This window comes from Haliotis cracherodii, unplaced genomic scaffold (genome assembly GCF_022045235.1).
Source record: "Haliotis cracherodii isolate W230 unplaced genomic scaffold, xgHalCrac1.p SCAF_17, whole genome shotgun sequence".
NCBI classification, from domain to species: domain Eukaryota; kingdom Metazoa; phylum Mollusca; class Gastropoda; order Lepetellida; family Haliotidae; genus Haliotis; species Haliotis cracherodii.
The window spans coordinates 8,243,122-8,251,503 of NW_027266272.1; positions in this window are offsets into that span (position 1 = coordinate 8,243,122).

Below are 8,382 nucleotides of genomic sequence, written 5' to 3' on the forward strand. Positions count from 1 at the left end.
TTGGGAGGAACTAATACGAGACACAAGCCTGTTTGCCTTTGTAGGCTGGGCCGACTGTACGTTTTACGCGTCTGTACTACAGCGTACAGAGTCAGACAACTTATGTTGGTTAATTGGGAATGCCGTCTGCTCGTACTAGCATTCCCGCCAAGTTTGTCTGAAATAGTTCAACACCTAGCGTCTGGACATCCGATGACGCATTTCCTTATATCTGTTTTGTTTGATGTTTTCTTGATGCTTTCTGAGTATAAACAGAGGCAAGTCAGTCTAAATGGAACATTGTCAAGAGATGTTATCTACACATAGCAGTTTGTTTTGTGTACGGAGGGAGATATTATATATATTTTCCCAAGGTCTCATGACCAATCATTTACGTTTCATCTTAAATGAATGTGCATGTTGTTTTCCGCCGTAGAAGTACCTGGTATGTACGTGGAGAAAGACGGAGAGTTAATGATGTCTATCAAGAAAACAACCGTGATCCTTGACAAGTAATATCCTTCCATTCCTTCCACTGAAAAACATGATTAACTGGTAGCGTGTATTTAGTTATAAGTATCATGTCCTATAGTCTTAAAATATTTTTACCTAATTTGTAAAATTTATATATATTTATTATACTTAGACTATTTATTATAGTTTTATACATACATACATACATACATACATACATACATACATACATACATACATACATACATACATACACATATATATATATATACACACATATATATATATCATACATACATAAATATATATGTATGTATGTATGTATGTATGTATGTATGTATGTATGTATGTATGTATGTATGTATGTATGTATGTATGTATGTATATGCGTATTTGTTAGGGGCACAAAGTGCAAATTTAAATGTTTCTTAAAGAATTGACTGTTCAACAGGCAACGTTCCACAAGAGACGCTTGACTTATACGACTACTAGACCCAAACCAACAGACATGCAACCTGTTTTCCCATCGTAAATGTTAGACCCAGACGAGGCATTCGCACCCATCAAACTTTCAGTCAAATCATGTTTGGGATCAAGCTCTTTGACCGATTGGGAGTCCCATGAAGATGAATCTTCAGAGCTATCATGTCCCAGAACGCCCCACTCCTTCACACAAGACGCCCCAGAGTCAGACGGTATCCTTGCAAACGATGATTAGGAAATGATGATTGTTCTTCCAAATATACCAAACTGAACGCCAGCACTCCAGAAAACACAGATACTAACATATGTTGGAAGAAATTTCACTCTGACTGAAATTAGATTTCTCTTAAAAAATATTCTGAAAATGCATGGATTTAATTCTTTATAGTTGCTGGGTTTACGATTTATATAAACTGCTAAACAAAATAAAGTTTATACCCATGTTGATTGCGGCTACACATAAAACAAGAAAGAAATGTTTTTTTTATGGTGAATATATTTGATACGGGTATCATAGTTGTTTTTTAACATTTTGATAATGTTTGTATTTTGTTAAATCCAATTTTCAACTGAATAGCTTCTTTTGCCAGTCAGTTTACTTATAATCAATATTGATGCTATATAAGGAGATTAAATTAGCATTTTAATCTATATAAATATCATAACAAGGATTAACAAGTCATACAAGTTCACAAGAATTGCACACATTGCTGAAATACAGCATAAAGTGCTCTTTGTCAGTTTTATTTAAAGGAAATCGTGAAAAGTCGCATATCCTTGACATTTTGCCATACGGTAACATTACCATGTTTTGAACTCAACACAAGGCTGATGTTTTCAATACCATCCATTTCCCCGGCACTGGAGCCAGCAGATACACCGTCGGAAGCTGCTCTCGGGGGGTAGAGCAACCTGACGAGTCGGCCAGTTGTTGGAGATAGCCCTGATGTAGTTGCCCACGAGACAGCCCTCCTCTCGGTAGACGCGCATGTAGCTAGGTGATGGGGAAACAGCTCATTTAATGCTGTATTGTGAAAGATTAATCGACTCGTTTGATGTTTTTACCAACGCAGAGAAAGTGGGTTTTATTTTGCCCTACCATTTGTATGTACCGTTGCTGACAAAAACTGATATTGAATCTATTTTATACACCACCCTCTAAAGCTTGTCCCCTATGTACATAAATCTTTTGTTCCGGTAAGTAATTTGTATCATTATGTACATATAATATAATACTTTTACAGATTAACTCTATGCTTTTAAAACTGTATTTTCTATACATTATTTGATAAATAGTCTCTCATAACTCAGTAAAGAGTGGATCTTTACGATTCTAAAATCTAGATATAATCGTTTTAAACAAACTCAATGTCAGTTTGTTTTCAGCTTAGTAACGCGTTGATAACGTTCATAATGTGGGGGTCAAATCTAATTTTGAGGTGTGTACTTTCTTTTGTCCGACGGTGTACATCATTTTCATGAGATTGAATTGAATCATCTTCAGAAACAAAGGTATTATTCGGCTTCTGTTGATTACAGTTCTTCGGGAACAGATCTGTGAATTGAAAACGTGTGAATGTTGTTTCATGCCGCAGTCGCATTATTCCTGCCAATTAATCATATCAGCATGTAGAACTGGCTAAATCTAATGAATTTTATGTTCTGTCATTGCTATGGAAACCGACAATCCTGGCTTGTTCTATTTACTTAAACGGTCTGGTATCTAGGAACACAATTTAAATAGTATAATGATCGCAGTTAAGTCATCATCGCGTTCATCTCTCTACACAGCTATTAAACACATAAAACAATCTAACACAATCTAACAAAAACAATTCTAAAAAAAGTCAACAAATATGTAAATGTCTTTTAACAAAGTACACAAGATTCTAAACGAAAGACCTATGTATATAAAGCTCACGAGACTTTGTCATGAGGAGACGTCTAATGTTAAAGATTAATTGTATTTTAAAACACTCAATCTAAAACAACTATTGTGATTTTGCAGACTTCAAGAGAAAGTTGTGTTTAAATTGGTTACGGGTCGACACAAAAAGGTTTCTTTAGTTTCTGAATTAAATTTTGCCTCAGGATTTCTTTGTACATACACAAGTGTGGTGAAGTGGGGATTTTATCACCCGCAGCAATAGTAAAGTTTGAAAATGACTTTCTCTGTACCCTAAAAAGCTTCTTTCTATCCTTATATATCTTGACCGGCGGGTCGTTACACAGCAGAATACTGATCAATCTGTAATAATTATTAAGTCTTTTATACAGTAATTAAAAGCGGTACAAGTGTGGAACTTAAGATTTATCGTCTCCTGGACAATATTTCAGATTTATCAAAGACGGCACATAAATAAATGCATACACTATAGAAGTGCGTAACCGTTCACTTCAACGTTAAGTGTACTTAAAATTAATGAAATATAAGTAATAATTATTTTCTACAACTTTACCTCTTAAAATATATGGCCTTCGGGTCTGGATCAACGAGTTCCACTGTCTCGAAGCGAATTATTTTAGTTCAAACAAGTGATATGAATGGTTATGCAAACTTGCATCGGTTTCAACAATTACCAGTACGAAAAATCCCTAAATTAAGATATTTGGAAAGGAACAACATGAGATTTAATTCTAACTTGCATCACCGAGCAACCACTCGTCACGTCACGCCATACACGACTTAAGGTAAGTCCACGATGTCAGCAGACATGAGTTTTGTACAACTTTGACAATGGCCCCATTTAGTTACCCGTGTCTGTATTTTCAAGAGCAGTCTAGCGATATCACGCTGTGAGTACAAGAAGAAAAAACTAAGATCTGAGAAAACCACAACGATAGTCACAATAATGGGGCTTTGGGGCATGTGAAGATGGCAAATATCTTTTCGTGTTCTTGCAAAACGCCCCATTCATCTCAAATCCTCTGTATCGTTGGCGACTGAGAACGCCGACAGCTTGGGGGACATTACACCTAGCGGCTCGAGGTTGTACAAATGCTAAACTTATGAACATGGGAGGTCCGCCATTCATGATCGCCACAATATGAAAATATTTTGGCTGTTGACAAAGAGCAGCGGCAGTTACATTCATGCTCAATGGAATTCATTACAAAAGAGTAGCATATTTTCGGTTCATTTTCAACACGCTGGAGGCTTTGCAAACATTTAACGAGAAACCTGGTAAAGAACTTGGGTTGTGACTTAAGTGTTGTTATTACTCCGAATAAAGTGTTTTCCTAATAAAACACCATATTCGTGGTTTGACTGCCTGAAAAGCTCGTCGTGAAAAAAAAGGTGTTTTCGAGATTTGCCCGCATCTGTTACCGGATATCGTCTGGTGTCGAGATGTTCGTCTGCTTAGAGTCAGCTCGTGCAAGGCGCGTGTGCACGTGGGAGGTCGCAGACATGTTGTAAATCAACAGGTTTCTATGAGGCGTGGATAGCAGTCGCGGGTTGTAAATAGAGTGTGCGGGAGAAGACTAAGGTTGAATGGAAATAGCGTAGTCGGTACAGACAAGGAGCTGCCGTATAGCACCTCACACCAACACCTTGGTACAAGGAGGTTGTACTTGGTGTTTAGAACCATACACTGACAAACGTCCTCACCTAGGTACAAGGAGGTTGTTCTTAGTGTATAGAACCACACACTGACAAACGTCCTCACCTAGGTACAAGGAGGTTAGTGTATAGAACCACACACCAACATACGTCCTCACCTAGGTACAAGGAGGTTAGTTTATAGAACCACACACTGACATGCGTCCTCATCTAGGTACAATGAGGTTAGTGTATAGAAGCTCAACTCAACATACATCCTCACCTAGGTACAAGGAGGTTAGTGTATAGAACCACACACCGACATACGTCCTCACCTAGGTACAAGGGGGTTAGTGTATAGAACCACACATCAGCATACATCCTTACCTGGGCACAAGGGGGTTAGTGTATAGAACCACACACCAACATACATCCTCACCTAGGTACAAGGAGGTTAGTGTATAGAACCACACACCGACATACGTCCTCACCTAGGTACAAGGAGGTGAGTGTATAGAACTACACACCGACATACGTCCTCACCTAGGTACAAGGAGGTTAGTGTATAGAAGCTCAACTCAACATACATCCTCACCTAGGTACAAGGAGGTTAGTGTATAGAACCACACACCGACATACGTCCTCACCTAGGTACAAGGAGGTTAGTTTATAGAACCACACACTGACATGCGTCCTCATCTAGGTACAATGAGGTTAGTGTATAGAACCACACATCAACATACATCCTCATCTAGGTACAAGGAGGTGAGTGTATAGAACTACACACCGACATACGTCCTCACCTAGGTACAAGGAGGTTAGTGTATAGAAGCTCAACTCAACATACATCCTCACCTAGGTACAAGGAGGTTAGTGTATAGAACCACACACCGACATACGTCCTCACCTAGGTACAAGGGGGTTAGTGTATAGAACCACACACCAACATACATCCTCACCTAGGTACAAGGAGGTGAGTGTATAGAACCACACATCAGCATACATCCTTACCTGGGCACAAGGAGGTTAGTGTATAGAACCACACACCGACATGCGTCCTCACCTAGGTACAAGGAGGTTAGTGTATAGAACCACACACTGACATACGTCCTCACCTAGGTACAAGGAGGTTAGTGTATAGAACCACACATCAGCATACGTCCTCACCTAGGTACAAGGAGGTTAGTGTATAGAACCACACACCGACATACGTCCTCACCTAGGTACAAGAAGGTTAGTCTAGTCCAGACTCGATTAGTTTACAGACCGCCGTCAAATAGCTGGAATATTGCTGAGTGTGGCGTTAAACAACAAACAAAAACAAAAAGCATTGAAGAACATTGCTGTTTTTATACCCGTGTTTTCATGATGCACGTGCATTTATTATGCTAGAAAATGTCGTCATTTTACACGGAATTGGTTAACTAAACTTTTCAGTTGCAATTGTGTCTCCATTTCTACGATTTTTTTTACATGACTTGGGAACATTAATTCGTGTTCGAATCCAATCCTCATAAATATATTTTTTGGGTTGCTGAAGATCAATAATTCTAACCCGGATGATCTCGGGGTTGACAAATCTGTAGTCTCCAAGGTTCACTGTGCATCATAAACTGGCTAAGAATGTCTTCCGTATACGTCTTTTTGGTGCACAAAGAAAAGAACTTTAAAACATATTTTTTGCAGAATCATACGTATATTTTTCGCGATGTTCGTGACGAGCTCATGATATTTTCCAGACAATGTATTTTCCATATCGTCAACGCTGATGTGAAACTTCCAATTTGAAAGCTCGACATTAAAACTTGCCTTTTGATCTTTAAGAAACATTATTCTGAACATAAAAACATCGGACTCTTTGGTTTTTTAAGTTTTTACACAATCAGAAGTTAATAAATATGAATGTTAGACGACGTAAACCGCTGACTTCGTAATACTCACGTTTCAAACGAGGGTAGTATGAGTGCGTCGGTGTGTCCAATGTTGCAATGTAAGCACTATTACTGACACCACCAGAGCTATTCAATTAGGACAAGATGACACACAATCAGCCTGATCGTACACTGAAACCACCAGATCCACTCCGTTGGGACAGGATGACACACAATTAGTCAGGTCGTACACTGAAACCACCAGATCAAACTCCGTTGGGACAAGATGACACACAATCACCCTGATCCTAAACTGAAACCACCAGATCCACTCCGTTGGGACAGGATGACACACAATTAGTCAGGTCGTACACTGAAACCACCAGATCAAACTCCGTTGGGACAAGATGACACACAATCAGTCAGGTCAGACACTGAAACCACCAGATCAACTCCGTTGGGACAAGATGACACACAATCAGTCAGGTCAGACACTCAAACCACCAGATCAAACTCCGTTGGGACAAGATGACACACAATCAGTCAGGTCAGACACTCAAACTACCAGATCAAACTCCGTTGGGACAAGATGACACACAATCAGCCATGTCATACACTGAAACCACTAGATCCACCTCGTTGGGACAAAATGACATACAATCAGTCAGGTCGTACACTTAAAATACCAGATCCACTCCATCGGGACAAGATGACACACAATCAGCCATGTCATACACTGAAACCAGTAGATCCACCCCGTTGGGACAAGATGACACACGATCAGTCAGGTCGTACACTCAAACTACCAGATCCACTCCATCGGGACAAGATGACACACAATCAGCCATGTCATACACTGAAACCACTAGATCCACCCCGTTGGGACAAGATGACACATAATCAGTCAGGTCGTACACTCAAACCACCAGATCCACTCCATCGGGACAAGATGACACACAATCAGCCATGTCATACACTGAAACCACTAGATCCACCCCATTGGGACAAGATGACACATAATCAGTCAGGTCGTACACTCAAACCACCAGATCCACTCCGTTGGGACAAGATGACACACAATCAATCATGTCATACCCTGCAACCATCTTCCCGAGGCAAGGGAGTTAACTGAGTGTAAAAGTCCAGTTTCCACCACTGCCGAACTAGGCTGGCATTATGAAGTTACATTTTGGCTGAACTAACGAAGCTCTGCATAGTCCAATCACAATCGCGCAACAAAATCGAAATCCGGTTCGTAAACTGTCATGCAGATTTCGGTCGATTGGAGGATTGTGCACCGCTAACACGTTGTCAACAGATATTTTCCAAATCTCTCCATGTTTCTAATCAAGGTGCCCACGTGATTTGATGCACTTCGCGATGGAAGACTTGTTTTATCACAATATAGATCTTGATTATCAATCAGATCGTCTTGACTGGGCGCCGCCATTTTGTTTGAAGCTAATGCAAGTGATACGAGAGGTGGAATCTGATTGGTCCATAGGAGAGGCATAGAAGGGACATAACTCGTAATAGCCACTGGTGGCTACGATCGAGCCCAGGAATTCCAGTGGAAACTGGACTTTAAAAGTCAGTTAACTCTCTTGCCTCGGGAAGATGACCTGCAACCTATGCTTGCCGTAAGAGGCAACTGGCGGGATCGGGTGGTCAGGCTCGCTGTCTTGCTTGATGCATGTCTTATAAACATTATTACGTCTACATGTGTATTATAATAAATTCCCATTAAGAGTTCAAATGGGAGTTACTGTCTTTATCTATCTCCAACTGTGTCATACCAAAAGACGTTGAAAGATGGTACTTGTTGTTACCCTGTCTGGCGCTTGGCATTAAGGGACTAAAACAAGGACTGGTCAGGCGCGGAGTCAGAATACTGTGTCTGAGTGGCGTATCCATGTTAAACTGCGGCATGGTATCTCAGTGAGCTAGCACAATAAAAGCAGCATTAGTCCGGACTAGTACAAGCAGCCACTCACACACACGTGCATGCACGTCGCTATATGAGTTCAATAATCT